General features: G+C 34.8%; 1 long non-coding RNA gene across 1 annotated transcript in view; it reads left to right on the top strand.

The window, feature by feature from the left end:
• LOC134730425 (uncharacterized) overlaps window positions 1-14,730 on the top strand; it is a 72,120-nt gene extending 57,390 nt beyond the window's left edge. Inside the window, exon 5 of the long non-coding RNA XR_010112185.1 lies at window positions 12,089-14,730. This is a non-coding gene — a long non-coding RNA (uncharacterized LOC134730425). The remainder of the gene's footprint in view (window positions 1-12,088) is intronic.
• The last annotated feature ends 10,507 nt before the right edge of the window (window positions 14,731-25,237 follow it).

The raw sequence follows: 25,237 nt of genomic DNA, 5'->3' as shown, positions 1-25,237 counted from the left end.
GTATGTGGGTCAGTGATTTGAGATAGAGTCACAGACACTCACATCCATAGGTAGCAACCTGTTTCTTTCCATCAGTGGAAAAGGAATTGCTGGTAAGAACATGGTTTATCAAATATAAGAATAACACTGCATACCCACTTTATTTTTAAGACATAATTTTTTAGAAGTTTTAAATTTATAGCAACAGTGAGAGAAGGTACAGAGATATCCCATATTTCCCCTACCCCCACACATGTATAGCATCCCTCATTATTCACACCACCCACAAGAGTGGTACATTTATTGCAATTGATACATCATTATCACTCAAAGTTCAGAGTTTGTATTAGGGCTCACACTTGGTGTTGTATGTTCTATGGGTTTAGAAGAATGTGTAATTACATGTATCCACTCATTACAATATCACATTAAGTATTTTCACTGCCCTAAAAATCCTTCGTGCTCTAGCTACTCATCCCTCTCACCCCACTAACTCTTAGCAACCACTGGTCTTTTTACTGTTTCCATAGTTTTGCCTTTTCTAGAATGTAATACAGTTAGAATCATACAGTGTAGCCTTTTCCGATTGGCTTCTTTCACATAGTGATATATATTAAGGTTTCTTTCACATCTTTCCATGGCTTATAGCACATTTCTTCTTAGCATTGAAAAGTATTCCATTATCTAGATATACCACAGCCTATTTACCCATTCACTTACTGAAGGACATCTTGGTTGCTTCCAAGTTTGGGCACTTATGAATGAAGTTGATATAAACATCCATGTGCAAGCTTTTGTGTGGAAATCAGTTTTTAACTTCTTTGGGTAAAAACCAAGGACTGCAATTGCCGGATCATATGATAAGGGTATGTTTAGTTGTTTATAAAGCTGCCAAACTGTCTTCCAAAGTGGCTGCGCTGTTTTGCATTCCCACCAGCAACGAATGAGAGTTCCTGTTGTTCCATATCCTCACCTCACTATTTGGTGCTGTCAGTGTTCTGATAATGGGATTTTGTCCATTCTCATAGATATGTTGTGGTATCTCATTTTAATTTGCATTTCCCAGATGACATATATAATGCGAAGCATTTTTTCATATGCTTATTTGGCATCTGTATATCTTTTTTAGTGAGGTATCTGTTGAGGCCTTTGGCCTATTGTTGGTTTTTTTTTTAATTGTTGAGTTTTAAGAGTTTTTTTGTACATTTTGGATAATAGCTATTTATCAGATATGTCTTTCGCAAATATCTTCTCCCAGTCTTTGGCTTGTCTTTTTATTCTCTTGACAGTGTCTTTTACAGAGCAGAAAACTTTAATTTTAATATAGTCCAACTTACCAATTGTTTCTTTCATGGATCATGCCTTTAGCATTGTATCTAAAAAGTCATTGTCAAACCCAAGATCATCTAGATTTTCTCCTATGTTAGCTTCTAGGAATTTTATAATTTTGCATTATACACTTATGTCTGTGATCCGTTTTGACTTAATTTTTGGGAAGAGTGTAAGATCTATATCTAGATGTATTTTTTTTGCATGTGGATGGATGTCCAGTTATCCCAGAACCATTTATTAAAAGACTCTTTTCTCTATTGTATTGCCTTTGCTCCTTTGTCAAAGATCAGTTGACTACATTTCTGTGGGCCTACTTCTAGGCTCTTTATTCTGTTCCATTTATCTATTTGTCTATTCTTTCACCAATACCACACTATTTTGATTAATGTAGCTTTGTGGTAAGTCTTGAAGTCAGATAGTGTCTGTTCTTCAACTTTTTATGCAGCACATACTTCAAGGCTTTCACACAGATGAAGTGATGGATCTATACCAATAAATGCAAACTCCGCTTCCTAGTCTCCAGTGTGAACCAATCACCTCTATCCAGGATGAGGAGCAGAGCGTTGAAATCCATTTGCAGATATGGATAGAGAGGAAGTAATTCAATCTCAGGACTATAGAGTTGGAGTCGTTAAGAAAATCTAATCCACTCAGGGGATTCTAACTAATCCACTGAGCTAACCACTTGGACAAGGGAAAGAGTGGTACTGGAAAAATGTGGGTGGCCCAACATAGTTTTTTGGTAATATTTATTATATATCAACCTTTCATACTGACACATCCCTGAAAAATAGTCTTAAAAAGTATGCTGAAGGCGAATCTAAATTATACAAATGAAAAGAAAAGAAAATGCTAAAGATAAAAGTGCAAATTACATGCCATATCCTAAAAGCTATTCATTATTAGCATTGTGAAATACCTGAAAACATTTGTGATTTCTGTATGACTTGTTTTATTTTTTAACAAAAATTCTGCGTTGGTGTTAAACAGATTTTCAACCCTCAACAAACCAGATGGCTAATCCAAAATTATTACATGAAATATGAATAGGAAACTAAGAACTGTACTCTGCAGAAAGATAATGAGAATTTTTCAGCATTTACATTTTTACCAAATAAATTATATTTCTATTTCATTGGGATCTACTTCGGAATTATAACAAATAGTCTCAGTGATAATTACCAAATGTCTATATTTAGGGAAAACTAGCACATGTGTATCATAAATAATAGCACAAATTGATATTTCTGAATTGCCTGTTTTTCTAGATATAGACATTTGGTAATTATCACCAGAGTTGGCATGTAAAGAGGTGTTTAGACAATTTTAAAAATTCATATTGCTTACTCAATAGACCATGCACTAATTATATTCTGCAATGAAAATCTATATTCAGGTGTGTTATTATAAGGTAAGATCTTGACCCAATAGGTAATAAAGGAAAAGTATATACTTTGGCTTAATGAGTATAATCACTTCACTTTAGGACTACCTACAACAGCTGTCTGTGACTGACAAATCACTTGCTAATCTAATAGTGGTCCCAAGGTGAAATAACTTTGACCTTAAAACTAAAATGTTTATTTCCCAAATATTATTTTTGTACCTTGGCACAAAGAAGTTCATTAATTCTGCATCACTTTGTCTCCTGCAGCTTTTAGTTTTGACTTATTGACTGATTGGCAAAGAGTAACTTCCAACAGAGAAAGGTTTAGCACAACTTGGCCAGAAAAGGCCTGCTTTTGGCTCCTTCCCTACTAGAACTCATGTTTGTGGAAGTGTGTCTTTCCCCCCCACCCCCGGCCCAGGTAATATTCAGGCAGTATACAGAGAACAAATACAGGCAACAGATGGAATATTTGCTTGGTCCCAACCACCTTAGTGTCTGGCCAATTCTTGGCAAATATTACTTTCAGAACATAGGGAGGTATGTGAAACACCATCAGCCATTACCAGGTGACACTGACAACAGTGATGTCAGCTGTGACTTGGGCAATGGGGAGGACCAACTGGCTGGCAGCAATGAGAAGTTACTAAATTAAAGCTATCTTGCTCATTGCTGCTGGGAGAAAGTGATACAGCTCAGTGGGCTGCTAATGAGAAGCAAAAGAAGAATATAAAGGCAATGCCAAGAGGTACAAGAAAAGGAAGAAAGATAATTATGAGTCAGAATTTAAGCTTCAACTAAAATGCGAATTCAACAGCCATAAGAAAAAAGAAATAGGCTAGTTTGCACTGACTAATAGGAATTTAACAATAAGCATGAGATGCTGAGGAGATGAATAACATAGCAAAATAGGTAGAATTATAAAAAAGACAAGATCATGCATAGAAATTTAGTTAGTATCACAATTCAACAAAATATGAAAACAAACTCTGCTAGGAAAAGTTGGTATGATGAGGTGTTTGCTGGTTCTTGGAAGGTTTCTGAAAATTGGATACAATTTTTCTAGATTAAATATCTTTAATTATTAGCTCAGCCTAGATGATGAAATGAACATATTATATAATTAAATGATGGTTCTCTTCTTTGTCGCACACAAATTCACAGGCCCATTGATCCCATCAGTCCTTTCACATCTTTTTCTCTGTTGTTGCAGCTCTTAATAAATGATACCTTGTGAGACCTAGTATAATTATCTCATATTCTGGCCGGGGTCATTAGAGCTCACCTATTATTTCATATGCTCCCTGGTAATGGTTTTTGTGATGTGTCATTTTGGCAACTTGGGTTAGTGTTCAATCAAACATTATGCTAGGTGTTGCTGTGAAGAGAGTTTGCAGATATAATTAAAAGTGCGTCATCATTTGACTTTACATAAGGAAGATTATCTTGGCTAATTTGTGTAGGCCTGATGAAAAGCAAAGCTGAGATTTCCCTGAGAGGAAGAGAAAAAAAAAAAAAAGTCCTGTTGATAACCGCTGTAGGCTATGGTGCAAATGCCCAAAGTACCTATGAGTTTCAGCCTACTTGTAGTCTCCCCTTCCTGGTGGCCTGCTTTGTGGGTTTCAGCCTTGCATATCCAGCTCCCACAACTGCGTAAACCCATTTCTTGTAATAAATCTCTTAATATATACATCTCCTGCTGGTTCTGCTTCTGTGGTTTAATCCTAACTCATACATCCCACTAAATTTTCCAGGCTCCCTTGGGTAGGTGAAAGCTATGTGACTAGTTTGGCACATGGACTAAGAGATGAGAATGAATGCACAGCTAAAATCAAAGCTGGCGTGCCTCCTTTGTCTCTTCTTCAGTGGCAAGCCTGAAGACCGTGAGTTAAGATCATAGAGCCACAGACCAGAAGCAGCCTGCATCCCTGAGTCCCAGTATGGAATAAAGTGTCACCTGAACTGCTTCAGACTTTTAGTCTTACTTTTAGTAAGCCTCATATTTGTTAAGTTTATATTTCAGGGTTTATTTATTAGTTCAGTATAGCCAGTCTTGTCACATTTTACGGAAATATTCTTGACTTTCTTTCTGAAATGTCTGGTTAAATGTTTATAGACAATTTAATAGACATGTAATGTGTTTGTTAAATGTCTGTACACATAGAGAGTAATCAGAAACTCACTGGACACATTTTTGTCTTTAGTTATGACAAAGTACACTCCCATAGGATGATCAGAAGCTTCCTTTTTATGGGCAATACTGTAAGCTAAAAACAAGACAGGTAGAAAACAGTAATGGGTCAAAAACATGAGCACTGATTATGCTGACTACACCTATTAACAAGACTTTGGTTGCTTTATAAAATCAAACTCTATGCTTGTTTTTTCTTAGCTCCACTGCAGTCCACTCTTATAATCTGAAGAGGCTCCTATGATCAGAGTCAAAGATATAAATGCTAGGATACCACAAAAATGAGGAAGAAGAAACACCCTGTTAGCAATGTCCAGGTGTGACAAAATAAATTGCAACAATAAACTGGAGGGCTAGTTGATGCAAAAAATAATCTGACTCTTCAATCTTATTGGGCCTTTATTTATGTGGTCGAGTTTGTGATGAATAGTTTCAGGATAGGCACCTTGACTTGTCTACAGTGCTACAATCCCACCTAAGAGTTACAGATGGTCTCTTTATGCAGACCATTATTTCTTTAATTACTCTCCTTAATACATTTTATTTATTAAGACAGAAAATGTAAGAAGCTTCTGTGTTTTTTAATTTAAAACAACATTGTTAAGATTGTTTTAATTAAATACTGTTCTAAATTAATTACACACATATACAAAGAAGAGGGTAAGAACACTAAAACTTTCACAATGATGGAATAAAAAGTGATTTAAAATTTTTCTATCTTCTAACTTTTCTATCTGATGTTAATTATAACTTACTCCTATCCATTTGTTTAAAAATAAAAATTTTTAAACAATTTTTCCAAAAAGAAGATGGATTGTTTTAACTCAGGAAAAAATTTACAATGTAATCAAAAACTAAATTAATTAATTATAGAATATTAAGCATTGCAAAAGATTATAATAACATTATAAGTACAAGATCTTAAATGTATGATAACACTCACTTTTCATATGACTTTCCATCTAAATTCACAGCATTTAGATGATTAACAAGTGCCTTTTCTATAGAGTTATCAAAAGTAACTTTTAAATGAACATTCAATCTTTCCCTAGAAACTAAATGATTGCTCGATGCACTAAAATCTAAATCTGAATGCGCGGTTCTCATTTTAACAAACATGTACTCAGGTTTCTTAGTGGATTTTATTTTTAAACAAATGGATAGGAGTAAATTATAATTAACATCAAATGCTCTTTATGTTACAAGATGCTACTAAATGCATAAGTATGCTTGAAACACTTTATTTCTAGTCAATACAAGCATTATATTCACCTACAAAATTTATAAATACTATTAGCTCACAATATCTCTTGCTAAGCAAAGGTCAACATAATCTAGTCTGCATCCAATTGATCATGAGTTCTTGATTTCCAGGGACTAATTAGTGTGTCTTAATTATTACCCAATTCCGCTACCATCATCACATTTATATTACTGCTACATTTCTCACTATTTTTCTTGGCAATATTCTTAATTTCCCAATTCTATTTTATTAGTTTTAATTATGTCATAGAAATTATCTCTAACCTACATATGCATGTTATTCTTTTTCATTTGCCATACTTGCCAATAATTGATCTTGGCTGTTCTCTATTTTATAATCTTCACCAATTATGAGGTTGATAGGGATTTATCTTCATGTATGCAGAACTGGCAAAAAAACATAGATATATACTTATGTACACACATATAAATTCATTTTAGAAACCAGCTGACAAAGTGTAACGTGGTCAGTGACTTGTTAAGATTTAGAAGCGTTCAACCTTAGAAACTGAGGGGCAACAGAATACAAAATTACTTTTGGTTCATTTGAAGTTTTAAAGTCCCTGAAAGTTGAAAGGAAAAGGAACCTCCTGACAATTACTGTCTGAACTGTTTTTCTCTTATTTTTGCCTAAATTTGGTGACTCTTTCCTTTTCTCCTTTCACCCTTCATTATCCACCAACATCAAAATACTAAAATGTTACTTTTTCTATGTCGAGGTATCAGTCTAAGGACCAAATATAGTCCCGGTCTAACCTGTTTTTACCAAAGGCTTCATAATGTTTTTGAGGCGTTTTGTAGGCTAGTTTTTGGGTTTGTTTATTAAAAAAAAAAAAACTCTTTAATGTTTTTCAGAAGATAAGTAATCAAGAACAATTATACCTTTTTCTTAATGAACGGAAAGAATCAAGGGTGTCCCTAAGGCTGTGGTGAATACAGGAGCAGCTGAGGTGAGGGCCAGGGGGCTGTCTCCCACTAAGGTATCATTGTGGTTTTGCTGCAGAAGTCCAGGAAAATAAATGCTTTCTGTATCTTAATAAATGTAGCCATGTCATCCCTACCATAAACATGTGTACAGCCCTGCCATCAGAGAAAAACTACAGAATTAATGACTTTTAGGTGTCTATCTACTCACCTAGATTCCAAAACTCTGACCACAGTACCCGCAACCCCATAAGTGGCTTTTGAATTTGGAAAGCTACATATATTCTCATCCTTATATACAAAGATTGTACAGAAATACAGCAAAAACAACACGATGACATTTTCAATGAACACTTTCCCAAAATACCAACTATTTGCTGTCCTAAGACCTGTTTGGCAAGAGAGATAAATATAAAAATACAAATAAACATACAAATAAAACACAGAACTTAGCTTCTTAGCTTTGGGGAAGATGGAGAGAAATCATATTCATCATGTGTGGCTGGAACAAATGTAGTCAACATTTATTTAACTGCTAAAAAAATTATCTAGTCATAGTATTGAAGCTTCTTCACGTTTATTTTTTGGTCCCATGAAGTGGATAGTTAATGCAGGCATTATTGATGATAATAGCGGAAAATGAAACATTTTATATGATGGAAGAATTAAATAATAATGATAAGAGCCAGCCTAAGAATCAACTCAGTTACTGGCTTAAAGAGAAGAGTGTCTTTCCTATCCTGGGTTTTCCAGAATAAAAGAGGAACTAAAATTTCAGATGCCAAGGTTAGCACAGATATACATACCAAGTAGTCTGCCTGTTCATCTTTAAATATGTTCAAAATGTACAAAGAAAAAAATAAGATTCATTATCATTAATTAGCCAGCATGTAATAAAATCCAATGACAATTTTTTATAGTTCAGCATCAACTCCCCACACTACAGCTGAGTGTTTTTCTTCTTCCTTACGTGCCACAGCTGTTTCTGATCCTCTCACTATTTTTCTAATTTAAAGACCAAGAAGTTTGTTTTCATTTGACAGTGTATAAGATTTTCAAACTATTTGCTGGAAACTGCACTCTAATTTCTGCTGTTATGTGTTCTTCTATTTGAATGTCATTTTTAAAAATAAGCCTTTTCCTGGTGCTCCAATTCTGAGATGGTACAAAAAAGTACGCTGATAGGAAGGCAACAGTCAAAATAATTCAACCATTGCCCTGGAGAACTTGGCACCTCTCTTGTTTGTTTCTCTCCCAATCAACAAGCCCTTAGTTCTACCAGATCCACTGGCTTTATAAAAATGGTAAATCAAACGCCAAAATGTGTCACAATACAGGATGTAAATTAGAGATATATTTATATATTTATACACTCTATCAAGAACTAAAGGACGCAACAAAAATGCAATAAAAATGTGAAAGGGAATATGTGAACTTTTTTTTCCTGGCAACTTGTATCCTCTGGCTTAAGAGATAGCTGCTATTCAGTGAATCCACTGGCAAAACTAACATTTCTGGCTTTCTTTCTCCATTAACTGTGTCCTCCCGCAAGTTCTTCTTTTGATGGAATAACAAAAGTCATTGCCTGTATCACAGTGATCACCACATAACTTTTGAAACCACAAGCTTCCTGTCTTAATTTCTGAAAACTTCATTTTAGTGCCAGTTCTTGATGATCCTATCTGAATTAGTCATAGGAGTACTGCTGGCTTCTGTTTCTGAAGTATACTGTAGTATTATAATTATATTACATAAATATATACTATACCTAAAAATTGCATACTACATATGAATGCAAACCTATGAATTAGAAGTATATTGTATTGCTTGGGAAGAGGGTGGATTGGATTTGAATGCTGACTCTGCAATATATTAGTTGTCAGGCCTTGGACAAATTGTTCATCTTCCTGTGCCTCAATTTCTCCTCTTATGAAATGGAGACAAGAAAGTTTCCTATGCTATCAGGTTGTGGTGAGGATTTTTAAATTAATAAATACAAAACACACAGAACAGTACCTGGCATGCATTAACACTCAATTATTGTTAGTGTTTTATTTTTATTATCATCTTTATTACTTTCATCATCAAATTTCACACCACCACAAAAGTTTTATTACAAATTGCCAATCATGACAATTCCTAAAATATTTAAATATTTCAGGAACACATAGTCCAAAAACATTTTTAAAGTAATGCAAGATTCCTGCATGTGGCAAAGTTCCATTCTCATGTCATCCTTTACATTTCATATTTGGATTGAGCCTTACTCTTCTGTGACAAAAAAAGTTTCTCCTAAATTTTAAATATCTTAACATAAAGTTTGCACTACATAAATAAAAATTACATGTGTGGATAGATGTCACTTCTATTTGGAAATCTGAAATATTTAATTATGTTTTACAATTTCTATGAATTTTCCAGATAATAAAATATCAGTTGGAAATGTCCATTTGATAGGATTGGCTTCTGTGAGATCTGCTCAGCTGCTTGCCTGTATTTTTATGTTTGTGAAAATACAGCCAATCTTGGGCAAAAGAAATAAATCAGGTTTGAACTTTTATCATAACCTGTTTATTAACTACTAGCAATCTGTCATGTTCTGGGTCACATTACTACAGAAAATGGAGCGTCACCTCCCGGAGTGCCCCTCTGAGAACCTTAAGTTCATGGGAATGAACAGTAGAAGGGACCTCTGAACCCTTTCCCACAGCCAAATGACAGCTGTGATTCTTTGGCCTCAGCTTGCCTTCTTAAGCTGATTCGGCATGAAATTTATTATGCTTCCTCCACAGCATCCCATGTCGGCTAGAGACATTTATTATTCTGACCAATTATTGAAGGATATATGTTTTTCCTATCATTCAGTTTGATCAAAATTCTAGCCTCTAAAAAGGAACAAACCACAGCTCAGGAATGAGGTAGGAGTGTACTCTGACATGCTGCCAAAGTTTGTTCCCCGCCTCTGGAGTGCAAACTTAAGTACACTTTAATCCTGCTTTAAAAAGCCATGTTGAGGCTTCATTTTACCAGCAAGTTTCTCAGATCGGAATAATGGGGGAGACAAAGACATCAAAAAGACAGATGAAGAGCTCAAACTTTTTAGAAAAATGCTGAGCTTCAATCTTTTCAAGTTTCTTCTACTTTTAAGCAGTGAGACCTTGAGTAAATTTCCTGACCTTGAGTAAATTTCCTGACCTTGAGTAAATTTCCTAACCTTGAGCCTCAGTGTTCTCATTTGCAAAATGGAAATAATAATTGCTCCCAGTATTGTTGTGAAATTCAAATGAGATAATGAGTGTTAAACATCTGATGCAGACAGAATTCAATGAATATTAGTTCTTATGAGTAGGTTTATTGAACTTTGAAGTCACATGTACGGTTTGGTCTTTGTTGGAGTTTTTGAATTATTTGCTTATATCTTGAATACTTGAAGCTTAATACGCTTATAGAAAGGAAAGGACTAGATAATGCAGGAAACCAAAGGAAGTGAGGAGGATTTAATTTTATCTTAGGAGTAATGGGAAGTAATTGAATAGAAAATATCTAACTTGTCTTTAAAATAAATTTAAATAGGAGAGCTGCAAGAGAAAACCAGGGATATTTTTTGGAAGCTTTTTCTGGTCCAGAAGAGGGATGACAGAAGCTTAGACCAAGGTAGTGGTGTTGGAGATGAAGAGAGGTGGTCATTTATAAGTAGAATAAAAGGGCCTGCTGATATATTTATTGAATGTTGAAGAAAGGAATCAAAGATGGAGAATGGAAGTGCCATTTGCTGAGATGGGGGAAAATAAGGTGTAGAGGATGAGAGAGTGCCAATTGCTGAGATGGGGGAGAAAAGAAAATTGTTGAGATGCAGAGGGTGAGAAATCAAGAGTTCTCTTTTGGACATGTTATGTTTATGAGGACCATTAGACACACATGGGAAAGTAGTAAGGGCTGAGCACATGGATACCTTGAGGCTGTCATCATAATGACATTTGAAGAGCCAGTCTTAATTTAGCCAGACATGTCCTGCATTGACCTGTTATAATGTTATAATAAGGGGCAACAAACCCCTTATTCTTGAAACTCCCTAAATTAGAGTGTTAAATTTATTAGATAAAGGGTCTTTTTTAAGAAGCTCATTAGAGGAAAAGAGTTTGCCTATTATGTGGCAGAGAAAGAGGACTCTGGCTTATTGAAATTTCTTTATAAGCAAATAGCCAGAGAGGTCTTGATCTCTTAGCTAGGCCTGGCCCACGACTTACAGAATTGGTAAGGTGAGGTTTGGCAAATGGGAGATTTGGGTAAAGAAAAGACCAACCAAACATCTTAAGCATCTAGAAGACATTATTCAGTAATTATGTGGAAGGCAATTTTGAAGATGGTATTCAGGATGGCTAGGTAAGGTAGAAAAATCAGCATTCAATATAAAAGACAAAATTTGTCTGCAATTTTTTTCAAAGCAATAATATGTATAGTCAACTCTCAGTTACGGAATCACAAAATCTACTGTCTCTAAACATTTATGCTAGACTTTGTTTTAATTCCCTTCACCTTACATTTATAAAACAACCAAAAATTAAGCATACATGACTTATATAGCTTTTTCATTTGTTCCTTTCACTCTTATCCTCAAATGAATGTTCTAATAAAATGTGAAGTATGTTTTTTAAACGGAACAAAGAAGGAAAAAGACAGCAACAGTACGGTCAATATATTCCTTGTTTCCAGATAAACAGAGGTTTACAAATACTCAGAATTCGGTAGTTGTATTTTTAAAACCTTTCTACAATCGTTTTCAGTATCTTTTACTATAATAAGTTAGGGTAACTTTTACAGAATGATGGAATATATCTTGAACAATTCACTACTCTCTTTTCAGAGGATAATGCTTCACAAGAAAGGGGTATGTGTGTATGTTTGTGCCCCAGTGTAATAGAGAGAGGAAGGGAGGGAGGGAAGAAGGGAGGGAGAGAGAGATAGAAGGAGAAGACATTTGGTGACACATCCAAATATTATTTAAATTCTAGCATGGAATCATAGCAATTGATCTTTGGAACCCTGGTGATCTCTGCGGTTGGCGTTATAACTGTTTGAAGGCTTCCACCATGTGGGGTGGCTGAGAACTGTTGTCCTGCAGCTGAGCCAGCACAGTTACACACTTTTGGTCCTTCCATCTGAGCTGCTACACAGAGAGCAGGTTTTGGAGCAGGTTCTTACAACATGAAGCCATCATGACTGAAGCTTGATGCTCCAAACACAGACACATTCTCACTTCCACAAATGTTTAAGTAAAAAGAGAATGTGCTGAAGGAGGAAATTATTGTCTTTTTGTTTCCTTCCTTTCATTTTCTTTTCTTGAAAAAACACACCTCGTATGGTGTTTTGACTTACAGAAAATGAAAAACAAAGATTAATTCTGAAACTGCTAATTGTGTAAAAAGCATGGATTTTCAAAGAAACTAAATGTTCTTTTATTAGCATGGAAAAACTTTTGAAGAGAAAGTATCAACCATTTTCCTTCGAATATTTTCCCCTAATAAAACAGATATTTGGACAAGATTCATCAAAATATGTCTTTCCACCCCCAAAATATGTGTATCTATTATGTATCAATTAAAAGTAAAAGTAAAAAATATAACTGTCAAAAATCCCACCATATCATGCTGATTTTTCAATTTTCTATAAGATCATATTTTAAATTAGTATAATTTCTAATGTAGAAACACTTCCTTATAAAACAGCAGATTTTTATTTTAGCTAAAAACATTGATTTCAGATCATGATTATCTGAACTGATAGAGTTAATAGTAAAGAAGTAATATTTGCATTTCTCATAGGCCAAGGAAAATAGAATACAGTTGTAAAACTCTATGGATTAAAAACATTTGCCCATGGTTAACTATTGCTAGAAATCACAGTATAAAACCTCATCTCTGGCTTTTCCAGTGCTTCATCACCATAAGTCCTGAATGTGGCAACCCAACCATAAAAAAATAAGAAGGTTCCTACCCCAAAATATTATTCCTAACAAATCTTTGATTGGGGATTATCAATTTAGACAGAGCGCATGTGGACATCCAGCATCTACTTAAAGGCACACCGTATCGCTCAATATTTTGGTGTGCACTTTCGACGTAACAATTGGCATTGAGGAGGTTTGTGCTCTGAAAGCATTTCTCATTACCCCACTCTACAGGGGTGAGAGAAGAATGCGTGTGCCCAGTTGGCTTCTGAAATAATAACCCCAAATACAGCATAGCTATAGTTGATATCTTTGGGGAGTAACTAGCATTATTTTATGAAAATTATTTAATGTATACCTGTATATTGATCTTTGTAAAAAGGAGAAAACAATATGGAGTCTGCAAGGGGAGGTTTATTTTTTAATGCTACAGGAGTGAGAGAAGTTGGTCAATTACCACTTACCAAAAAATGAAAGAATAACCTATGGGTAGCAGCATCATGATGAAGAGAATAAATCAAAATGCTCTTATTTATTGGGGAGTTATAACTATCAGAGGGATTGTGGAACAAAACACTCCTCATCTCTACATCCACCGTTCAAATGCTTCCTCTGCTGTGTTAGCCCATCGGGAAATCACAGTTCTCTATAAGTTGCATTTTCCTCCTCAGCCAAGTAAACTTATTATGTGATTACATTGCCATTTAATCCCCCGTAATTGTAGCAATATGTACAGTGGGGATAAGTCAGCAAAAATTCTCCTCTGTCCAGGGAGGTGAAAGCCTTGTGGAATCTGGTCATTCCAGTACTTTGGAAGAGTAAGCTTCCATTGCTCAAGATGGTGACATCACTTCCACCAATGGCTGAGACTGAGGAAAATGTGTGTTTCTTTTCTTAAGAGATGACAAGTTAAGTAAATCATCCTAGGAAAATGCTGAGCAGGTTATTTGATATATGCTAACTAGATGGATGCTTTAGTGAAGAAGCAAAGGTGCACAAGCGATCTTGAGACTGAGAAATGTTGCTTCCAACAAGCTTGTCTCTCAGTGGTCAAAATATGTTTTCACTCCCTGCTCTCTTCATCTCCTTTACTCTGGAAAACTGATAGGTGAATCACTTTTGTTCAGCTATGATTATTTTTACACCTCAAAACACAGCCTACAGGCTCACTTTTAGGTAATAATTTCACACAGAGACAACTTGTTCAAAAGGTGAAAAAAAATTTAAAAAGCTCTCAAAGTCCCAGTAAATATTAAGCAGCAGATGAGTCAGGTTCAAGTGAAAGCAAAGGAAACATTAACCATTTCTTGCTAGAAACATACTGTATATTATTTAGCTGCATCTAATCAACTTCATTTGGTTCCTTATTTTCACTTCAAGGTTCCTCAGGGCAGTGTACACAATACAGTGTGTCCACCTTTGCAAATAGCTTGAAATCCAAAAATGCATTTGTAAATCAGTGTTTGAATTCAGAATGTGTTTACTGTAGAGGAAAAAAATATATGTGGGGGTTAGATTTCTAGGCTACCCTAAGGCATATGATGTCATTTTAATGTATTAACAACAGTGAACATTTATATTTGCAATGAAAATTGCAAAATTCAATATTCTTAAAATACTAATACTTGTACTTACAGAAAAGCATTTTAACTGTTGCTTGTTTTTTCAAACTGAAATGCTGAAAATAAAAATGATTGTAAAATACCAGATTTCTGTATAGACTGAAGATTTATTGCCTCTATGTAAGAATGATCCAAATTTTTTAAGAGTTAGATTTTAATATTGCAGAGAGCAAAAGTAGCAAATGCAAACCAATAAAATTTTGATAGGTATTACAAATTACATCATCAGCACATGTATTTATTTTGCATGTGTCTTCTTGCTTTATCAAGAGGTTGGACCACATTTTTCAATTATTTTATTTCAATCTCCATATCTATTGCAGCTGTCAACACTCATCTGGCATAAGATAAATGAAATTATCTCTCAGACAGAATAACTGAATTCTGTGACCACTTTGAAGCTTATCCCTGAGGCTAAGCTTCTCTGGATCCTGTAGTGACTCCAACACCTGACCAATGGGAATGCTCTACATTCAGACACTTTATGACACTTCTCATCATGACCTACAATGACATGGCATTCCAAAGATATTCTCTTTTGAACTCATTAAATTTGGCAGTGGAGGATAAAAAGAGGCATACTGGATTTAAAAGATATTTATGAAGCATGAGAGAAACCACGTTGTCAACAGGTTTCCCTACTTCTGCTATTTCCTTTAGTAGTCCATTTCCACAGAAGCTACAGGAATTCTGTAAGACATTACATTACAATTCTATCCAGCTTATATTCATTCAATGGCTTCTGATTATACTTGAAGTATAATCTAAACTCAAAATTTTTGCCTTCCAGGTGCTATGTGACCTACCGTAGTTACCTTGCTGAACTCATCTGGCTCTACTCTCTACCTCCCTACTTCTCTTGAGTCCTGTTAGCCAGCACACCTGGATCCTCCACATCTGAGCACCATCTGCTCCTTTATTCTGCCTAAAATGTACTTCCTCAAATCTCTGTATGGCTAGCTCCTTAATATAAGTCTGCTCACTATAAAATGGCATTTCTGACCTACCACCCTTTTAAAAATAACTGCTGACCTTCCTCCCTCTACTTTCTATCATTAAACTCTATTATTTTAGATCATTTACTTATCACTATGTGAAATCATATGATTTATCTTGTTTCTGTTTGTCTTTTCCCCCCAGATAGAATGTAAACTTGATGAGGGTAGGAACTATTTATGTCTTAGTTAACGTTGTTTCCCTAGCACCTAGCCTGGTGCCTAGCACATAGTAAATAATAAATGTGTATTAATGAATGAATAGCTATTGATGTTAAAGAGACATTCTTGAATTTAGGTTGATGTCTGTAATCATTACACTATTGCTAAACATTATAATTAACTAATTTTGTAGCCTTGAGAAAGGAAATCTCACCCTCTTGACTGAAATGTCAAGTTCAAGAGGTGAAAGTTCAAGTTATGAGGAAGACATAAAGTCTCAAAGTGCTTTAAGCCAATTCTTTCAAAAATGAACTGAAAGGAAAGGTTAAAGGGATTGAGGTATTTTTTTAGCTTACCAAATGGAGACCTGGAAGATTAGTTAATTATCGCCTTCACATATATGAAGACTTTTTTATCATGAAAATGTCAAGCTTTTATCTGTCCACGAAGGGGAAAGAAAAGGAAACATTTAAATTCAAGCTGGAGATAATTAGGGTGAACCAAAGACTCTCTGGGTCACAATAAAATGGGCTACTAAGAGTGATTTGGAATGCATGTGGCCAAAATTCTGACAGGAGAGAGTTTAATAGATCTATTTTAAATGTGGACAATAACTTCAATGAGAGGTGTACATAGTAGGGATTCCCAGGTAACTTTATTTGACTAAGAAATGTGTTTAGCAATATAAGATTAACACATATTGATATATATGTATACAAAATAGCTCGAATTAATACCAATGTGTATAAATGCATGCCTTACTCTTTCCTAGTCCTTTTCATCCAACTAATATGTTCTATATACCTGTCCAAATAAGCTGCTGAGTCTAATAAGCAGTTTCCAAATAGAAACCAAGTGCATCATAATTCTGTCATCACTGATTTCTCCTTCTCCCTCCCCTCGTCTTACCTAGTTTACTCAGCAGATCTCAGAGGAAGAAAAAGATAAGATAAATGTCCAGTCAAACTTAACCAACCACTGGTATAAGAAGTATTGCTTCTAGCTACTCAATGAAATCAGAAAAACACTTTTTCTACTCCATTATTAGCTAATAATATTAATTAACAGTTATTGAATATTTATTATTTGCCAAGCATTTCCCAAGGTGCTGTTGTAAATTACCTACCTCACTTACATCTCACAACTAGTTGATGAAACTGAGACTCAGAAAGGCAAATATCATTTGTTCCAGTTGATACAGACTGTAAATGGCGAAGACAACCCTAGAACCCACCCTCGCAGATGACATTGGCTGTGCTCTGAACCACTCTCCTAGAGGAAGGGGTAATAGACCAGAAAAAGAATATCATTTTTTACACATAGGTAGCATTTTCATTTATAAGAGAGCATTGGCATTTTCCTGGGTTCCACAAGAAAATAATTATTCCTTTCCCCCACCAAAGTCTCTCCCTGAAGAATCACTTCCCATCTAACATTATCCAATACTGGCCACCAACCAGCAAGTATTTTTAAGTCAATTCATTTAAATATTGGACAGACTACCATGCTGGGAAACAGAAAGTCCTGAGTGTGGACTACAGAAATGCCCACAGCATCCAGCTGTTTGCAGCATCCTCTGGCTATGCTCCCTTTAAGATGCCCAGTTTGTATTAGAGTCAAATGAAGGCTATCTCCATGAATACACAGGGGCTAATGAACATTGTTATTCTTGTGTAAACACGTAACTGCCAGTCTAGCTGGGCTTTCTTGGGGGTAATACAACAGCATATAACAATTTTTTTAAATGCATATAATGTTTGCCCTAACAATTCTAATGAATTGACAAAGGACATAATCATAAGTGTGCCCGAAGTTTAGCTAAAAGGTTATTTATTCATTGTAGTGTTGTTTACAATATGATAAATGAAAACAAACTACCAATCCCAACATAGTGGATCAGCTAAGTTAATCATGGTACATCAATACAATCGTTCATTTCATTAAAAAGTATGCACCATATATTAAGTCAAAATGCAGCAAATAAACTGTATGCACATTCAGGGCTCATTTTTGCAAAATAACATTAAAATGTACATAGACATGTATAAAACAAGGAAAAGATGCATCAAAAAGTTAATAATTGTTATCACTACATGTTGGGATTATATATTAATTTTATTCTTGGTTTTATGTGTTTTCTAAAAAAATCACATGCATTACTTTCATTATAATAAAATTAAAAGAAAAAATAGGCTATCATAGTGTCTCCACATAAGGATCATAAGCTCCCCTATGTTCTAAAAAGATTCCTATTTGGATCACATGAATTTAATGAAAATGTATGCTTAGCGATTTGGTATTTGTTCAGAAGTAAAAAGTTTTATCATGAGTTTTAAAATATGGAAATTTCTTATTTTTATCTCATCATGGAATTTGGAAAGAAATATAACATTCAGTATTTACAGACATAATGATCACCTAAGTAACCCCTGTATGGCAATGAATTGGCAAAGGAAGATAGCCAAGGTACCCAGGAAAAAATCACTGAACACATATTAGCAACTTGGAAAACAGCCAGAAATTAATTGAAAATGAAGAATAATAACAGGGACCAGCCATGCAAAATATCAAAATATTGTTAAAAGCTACAGAAATTAATCCTCTTATATATGGTTACATAGTATATGGGAAGAGAGGCTTTCAAATTAGCTGTAGATAATGGACTCTCTAATAAGTGGCATTCAGATAACTGACCATTCATTTGGAGAAAAAAAAGAAGAAAAGATTTCTACCTCACATCATCCACAAAAGTAAATTTGATTCTGATTAAAGGGCCACATGTATAAAACCAAACTATTAGATAATTATAATAAAATAGTGGAAAGTACACATTATTTTTTGTTAACTTGTAATAGACTAGAAAGGTCTTTCAAAGCCATATGTAAATTCTCCAAGAAAATCAATGATAAATTAAACAAACTATATACAATTTCTAGGATGCAAAATACACATAAAACAATTTTTTTAAAGTGACATTTTGGGAGAAAATATATGCAATGTTTAATGCAGAAAAATCAGCTGACATTTATAGCTCTCATAAATCAGTAAGAAAACTAGAAAGAACCTATATAAAAATGAGCAAAGAATATGAATATGTGATTTAAAAAGCAATTCAAATAGCTAATACATGAATGAAAATAATGCTAAACATCACTAGTAATCAAATGAGTAAAAATTAAATAATAACATGATACCATTTCTCCCAAGTAGATTAATAAAATTTGTTTTAATTTGAAAATATTGAGGTCAACAATGTGGGTGAGACGGAGATTTTACACCTGGATTATTAGATTATAATTTGAGACATCTGTTCTAAACATCAGAATAATGTTATCTATCAAATACTTAACTAGATTTCTAGGAATCTATCCTCAAGAAAACCTCATGGTGAATAAACATATGCATACAGCATTATTACTAGTAGTGAAACAAAATATTATTCAACATGGGAATGATTTAAGAAAACACACACACACACACACCCCTAGGCCTTTATGTTATACAAAGATATGTATGTGCGCTAACAAATACAAATATGAAACCCCAAACCAAAGCCTAAGACTAATTCAGTGGATCTTTTCTTCCTCTCCCAAGAGTATAATTTTTACTCTTAAGAGAGGAAAAAAAGTGGAAGGGCAGAGCAACATTCTCAAATGGCCAAAGGACTCCTGGAAACCATAATGGGTAATTTCATCTTAAATTGCTTGCACTGCTGTCATGGCAAATACTTCATCTTCTCAAACTTTAAAAAACAAATCTGCCCTACACACAAAAACCGTGTGTGTGTGTGTGTGTGTGAGAGAGAGAGAGAGAGAGACAGAGAGAGAGAGAGAGACAGAGAGAGAATTAAGAAGAGGGTCTGAAGTTTCATTCATGGGTTTGGATTGAAGCCAGGGCAGATAATTTTTAAAAAGCTAGAATATAAAGAGAAATGAAGAAAATCAAAAGACGCAAGAAAGAGCCATGAAAATGTAAGTCTATCAGTAAATAATTCTCAGAAATCTTGGAGGTGGCATGTTCTCACCACACACCAATAATAGGAGTTCAAGAATATCTGTTCTAGATCATAAAGAGCAGAGGTGTCCTAGCTGGCCTGCAGGTTACATACGTTTACAAACATAATGACATAATGTTTACATTCATTGTAAAAAAATTACAGAAGGAATGTGTGCTAGTGTTTTAATCCATTCTTACAGTGCTATAAAGAACTACCTGAGACTGGGTAATTTATGAAGAAAAGAGGTTTAATTGACTCACAGTTCTGTAGGTTGTACAGGAAGCATGGCTGGGGGGCCTCAGGAAACATAATCATGGCAGAAGGCAAAGGGGAAGCAAGCACATCTTTACATGATGGCAGGAGAGAGAGAGAGAGAGTGAAGGTGGAAGTGTCACATATTTTTAAACTATCAGATCTCATGAGAACTCACTCACTATGATAAGAACAGCAAGGAAAAAAATCCACCCCTATGATCTAATCACCTTTCATCAATCCCTTCCCAACACCGGGAATTACAATTCAACATAACATCTGGGTGGGGACACAGAGCCGAACCATATCAGCTAGTACACAAAATATACATAATAAATTGGAAAAGCCTCTTCTCACTGGGGAAGTCCCTTTGAGTAGAACATTGCAGAGTTCTAGAGACACAGTCATCGATACAGAGAGACATTGAATTGAACTGTTATTAGGACTATGGATGCTTTGTGGCTCTCCAGGAACAGTCTACTCTGCCTGGCTGGCTTGAATATAGCAAAAAGTGGCATACTGGCTGTCTGTATTTGGATAGATAAAATGAGTATAATTGCTTATATTCATTGACCAAATTTAGTAGACTTTTTAAATATAACTAGGTTTGTGGATCCAGCTGAACCACAGAATGAAGAACTGTATCTGTGTAGAAGTTGAGATCAATGAGTAAAATATTTTTTGTAGAAATTGAGAGAAAGACTAGTCCAGTTGATTCGAAGCGTGTAAGTATTCAACTTGGAAACTAAGTAGAGAACTGGCTTCTTGTTTCTTAGTAAGACTTAGGACACACTCAAGTTTGACCAGAGATAACATGTGTTAGAAACCTAAGAGACTAAAGACATCACAGATGATGAAAATGCATCTGACAAAGGCATCTATAAAGACAAACACAGGGATAGAAGCAAGAGACACTTTGTTGTTACTACCCATTGTCTCACCACATCAGACATTACTATTGGATCCCAGCACTATTTCAAGTGCTGAACCAGCTAAAATTCACAATCCTTTTTTTTTTTTTTTTTTTTTGAGATGGAGTCTTGCTCTGTCACCCAGGCTGGAATGCAGTGGCATGATTTCAGCTCACAGCAACCTCTGCCTCCTCAGTTCAAGTGATTCTCCTGCCTCAGCCTCCAGGGTAGCTGGGATTACAGGTACATGCCACGTCGCCTGACTAATTTTTGCATTTTTAGTAGAGACAAGGTTTCACCATTTGGCCAGGCTGATCTCCAACTCCTGACCTCAGGTGATCCACCCACCTTGACCTCCCAAAGTGCTGGGATTACAGGCGTAAGCCACCGTGCCTGGCCTCACAATCCTTCTTAATATAACAGTCCAGGCAGCAACCACCAACAGATCAGAGTTAACACAAGAGATCAAATATGTTACCACCGAGGTGATTGGACACAGACATGTAGAAACAAGCTCTCTCAAAGATATCTCCTTGCCAATACAGAATTCAATATGTACATTTGGCCAGGGTGTGGATTACACATGTAGTTCGTAGCCTGAGTGATAAAATAAATTCCTGTCAATCACTTTCTGCCATCAAGTGGTACAGAACAGAGGTGAAAAATTTATATACTCACAGCTTTAGCCAGGAAAGAATACACCTCAGTCTTCAAATTTTAGCACCAAAACAGAAAAGCCTAGTCATTATGTAGAAATACACAATGCTGGCAAGAATATAGAAGACTTTATTCCAACTCTTTACTTCCTCTTTATTGCTTCTCCCAAAAAAATTCAAAGCAGGGATTACCAGCTCCCCTGACAAACATGTCAGCCCACTCCACTCCTAATCTTACCAAGAACAGAAATCTCGTGCCACACAGTATTCTGCAGAGGGGGCAGAATTTCTGCTCAAGAGCTCAGAAGAGCCAAGAATTGCATTCTTCCTAGAGAAGGCTCTTGCAAAGTTTCTGCTGAATTGAGCTTTACATGCGGGTGGAAAACCTACTGTAAGGGATGTGGTTGCATTAATTATAAGATTTCAATTTGACAGTTTAATTAGGAAAAGGAGAGTTAGTGTAGGGCTTGCAGAATTCATGATGAATCACATACTCCAACAGACTTCATTTTCATATTTCAATTACACACATTTCTAACTGATGAACAGCAACATAGCATTTTCTATTTAATAAATGTGATATCTGTTGGAATTGATAACATTAGTTCAGTAATTACTGAGCCATTATTGTCAGGCTTTTAAAAAATATGGAAAGAGGCCTTAGTTATTAAAGTTTAGCAACGACACAAAACTACATTTTGAAATGTTTCTACTAAAGAGCTTTTTAACAGCGCATTAGCTATCCCTTATAGATAGAAGGGTAAAATTCAATAGCAGGTATTTGCATGAGATCAATTTTGATCTAAGCACACCTTATTTGATTCCCAGACACACCACTGCAGTTATAATGTTCTTTCTACATCTTTATTCAGAATTCAGACCAAAAAACAGGGGAGTAGGACTCAATTGGTTGAATAACATGATTTAGTACAGGATCATGCTAAGATTCTGATATTTGCTTGAAATGATTATAATAAAATGTAAAAAAAACATTTTTTATAAATCTAAAGAGAAGTGTGGATTCCAAGCGGAATAAGCTTTAAGTAACTCAGTCAAAACACGTACAAACTTATAAGTTTTTTTCCCAGAGTGCTTGCTTTGAGTTCTGGGAACCAATGTTGAAAGCTGGATGTGCTCATAGATGCATTATTGTCTTTGCATGGGTTATTACCAAACAGAAGTTCATTAAATCAAATACAGATGTCAGCTTCCTCCGGGACTAGGAAAAAGATCACGCCCTACAGTAAACACAACTGCATAAACTGGATGTGAAGCACACTTCTGTTGTTTTAATTACTTCAAAATTTGTTCATAATGATCTTTTCGTAAACAATATCTTGAGTTCTATCCACCTGAACGATGAGCTACATGTTTACTCACATACCAGGAAAGTCCTAATGGTAATTTGCTTAGGGAAGCACATTCATACATTTGTGTATGTTATGTATATTTGCATAGGTATCACAAATATTTCTAAACATTCTTGACACAGAAGACAGAGTTTAAAAATAGTCTTGCAACATTATGTCACTTACTGCATGTTAGAATTGTACACATAAAGGGTTTGTGTCTTACATTCTCAAAAAATAAGTCATACTTCTTTCCATTATTGGTAACTCACTTCCATTAGCTTCCAGGAGACCTTGGTAGTACTGAACATTTTATTGATTGTTTCAGAATGTTAAATAAGATAATGACCACAAAGAGATTAGCATAGTGCCCAGCGCATTGCTCAATAAATGGTAGCTATGATTACCATTAGCAAACCTGAGATTCTGGTACAAAAATTAAATAATACAAAAGTATAAACCCACAAAAATGATAATAAAACCAAACAGGTTTGACATTTATTTCAAATTTAAAAAGAAAAATTGTAAAGGAATCACATGTCTATCCCCAAATGGCACACTAGCAAGAAAATATTTAAATAAAGCTTCTTAGATCCTGACTTGACACAAATTACAGCTTGAAAAGTTGACATTTTCAGGATTTAGAATTGCTCTGCCCAGCCACGTAGTGGCAATATACGGACACAAACAAGAGAATCAGAAAAGAATACAGTTTAAGAGCGAGAGATTTCCACTTTCTCTCATTTTATAAATAACTGAAACCCAGAAAAACGAATCTTTTGCATAATCACAACAGCTAAGAGTATCAGACTAGACAGTATTTTAGAATAGTGAGTTATCCACTTTAGTCACAGTTGTCAAAGTATCACACAGAACCCTTGGACAACCAAAACCATTTCAGGGAGTGCATAAGGTCAAAACTAGTTTTCTAATAATCTTAAGACATTATTTTTTATTCCTTCTATTGATATTTACACTTACGGTTCAAAAGAAATGGTATTTAAAACTTTTGGCAACTTGGAATAAAGCCGGTGGCACCAAACTGTACGAGTAGTCATTGCATTTTTCACTGCCACACTCTCACTACGGAAGGCAAATAAACTAAAAAGCCATTGTCATTACATTCCCACCCTTGAGTCTGCATGTTTTTAATATTCTGCATGACAAAATGGGAAGTACACTTAAAGCACTTCTGCATATTGAAGGGCACTGGTTGTCTCCAGGGAAAGCACTATGTGATTGTTTGAATTTCCTCTCACCTAACTACTTTCCTTCATGAAACAGAATTTTTACTTGAAATAACAAACTCTGATTATCCAGATTTGCTTATTTGGAAGACATTTTCTTGAAAAATGACAAATGTGACCCTGTCACACCAGGAAAAATACCTGGGCAGTCTTTTTGTTTTTTGTTTTTTCCAAATGCAAAATTTAAACTTTCAGGCAGAAATTAGAATTTTAGAAAATCTTTCATGGTGACAGTTTCCCAATATTTAAAAACTTTTTTGATAAATTGTTGGTCATATTAATGAATGTGATTTATTGATATTGTATAATGAAATGTGCCAAATTTTGGTAGAAATGCATATCTTAGCCAATAATTTCCAAATCTTGAATATATAATGCTATAAAATCATGCATGGACAAAAGATAAATTTAAAGTATAAGATAGATCAATGGATTTTAATGTACAGAGTATGAGAAGTTCTTGCAATGGTTTCAGATTCTACCTTTAAAAATTATTACCACGTGCTGAGTTTTGGAATAGTATCAAAGAAGAATATCCATAATAATCTGAAAAGGTGATTAAAATATCCTTCCCTTTTCTAACTATGTATGTGTATGAGACTAGATTTTTTCATATTCTTTAACCAAAACAATGTGTAACAACAGACTGAATGCAGAGATATGAGAATCCATCTCTTTTCCATTAAACCATACATTAAAGATATTTATAAATATGTAGAACAATGCAATTCTTTGTATTAAATGTGTTTTTGAAAATATACATATATTTCAAAAAATATGTTACTTTGTATTTACATACAGTAATAACTTTAAAATTATTTTTAAATGAATTAATAGTTTTAAACTTTCCTAACTTTAACTTCTCATATGCTATATATTTGTATATATTACTCAAGAAAAAGGTGTTTTGGTCCTAAATAATTTTTAAGAGTGTAAAAGCGCTCTGAGTCCTAAAAGGATTTTTTTTTTTTTTTTTTTTTTTACAGGAGTCTCGCTCTGTCGCCCAGGCTGGAGTGCAGTGGC

This window comes from Pan paniscus, chromosome 4, assembly GCF_029289425.2.
Source record: "Pan paniscus chromosome 4, NHGRI_mPanPan1-v2.0_pri, whole genome shotgun sequence".
NCBI classification, from domain to species: domain Eukaryota; kingdom Metazoa; phylum Chordata; class Mammalia; order Primates; family Hominidae; genus Pan; species Pan paniscus.
This window is presented reverse-complemented; position numbering and strand designations above follow the sequence as displayed.